The sequence below is a fragment of the Bison bison genome, unplaced genomic scaffold (genome assembly GCF_000754665.1).
Source record: "Bison bison bison isolate TAMUID 2011002044 unplaced genomic scaffold, Bison_UMD1.0 scf7180017854880, whole genome shotgun sequence".
Taxonomy (NCBI): domain Eukaryota; kingdom Metazoa; phylum Chordata; class Mammalia; order Artiodactyla; family Bovidae; genus Bison; species Bison bison.
The window spans coordinates 28450-29633 of record NW_011485453.1 but is presented as its reverse complement, the minus strand read 5'-3'; positions in this window follow the sequence as shown (position 1 = coordinate 29633).

Here is a 1184-nt window from a genome sequence, read left to right as displayed (position 1 = left end):
AACTTTAAGTAGGGCTTTGTAGGAGATCACAGAGTCAAGGTGACCCCCAGGAACCTTCGTAAATTATGTGAGCTCGATTGGCCAGACTTTGATGTTAGATGGCCGCCAGAGGGCACTCTCGACCTGCCCACTGTCCAAGCAGCACACCAGGTCGTCACTGGGACTCCAGGACATCCAGATCAGTTTCCACGCGTAGACTCCTGGCTTCTAATAGCATAGACCCTGCCCCCATGGGCAGGATTTTGCATGAATGGACAGAGACAGAGTAGGGTATTTGTGGCCCAACCACTCAGGAAAAAAAATGTAACAGAGAGCAGCCCTGCTAGCAGTAGCATCGAGGAGCTCAGATCCAGTGAAACAGACCGTTCCCTTGTGGAAAGGGGAAACTAGGAAGAGACCACCACTCCGCTGCGACCAGTGTGCCCATTGCAAATGACCGGACACTGGAGGAACTAGTGCACGCGCCGCAGAGGGATATCTAAAGGGTCGAAGAAGTTCAGTCAACCAACAGAGAGGCATTAGCCTGAGCCGCTTGTCCAAAACCTAATTGGTCTGGCGGGAGCGGAATCAGGTTAGGGAAGACTGGGCTCCCTGATCCTGGGCCCCCGGGGGTCCACGGTCACAGTGAAAGTAGGGGGCCAATTAATGACTTTTATGGTGGATACCAGAGCTGAACACTCCGTGGTAACCACACCTGTGGCTCCCCTTACAGGCTGAACAGCAACTATTGTTGGAGCCTCAGGGGATATGGCAGCCCACTCATTTTACAAGGCTCGTTCATGTCAGCTAGGGGGCTATCTGGTGACTCATGAGTTTCTGTATTTCCTGGAATGCCCCATTCCCCTGCTGGGTAGAGACTTACGACAAGAATGGGGGCACAAATCACCTTTGCCCCCAGAAAGCTGGGAGCCTCACCTTGGGGAGCCAATTGGCTTTGATGATGGCTGTGCCCATGCCCAGGGAAGATGAATGGCATCTCTGTTCCTCATGGAGGGAACAAATAAATCCCCCCAGACTGCTAAAAGAATTCCCTGATGTCTGGTCAGAGAAGGGGCCCCCAGGTTTAGCCAAAACCCATGCCCCCATTGTAGTGGACCTGAGGCCAGGAGCCACTCCTGTTAGACAAAAACAATATCCAGTACCACGGGAGGCATGCCTGGGAATTTGGGACCACATCCAGCGAC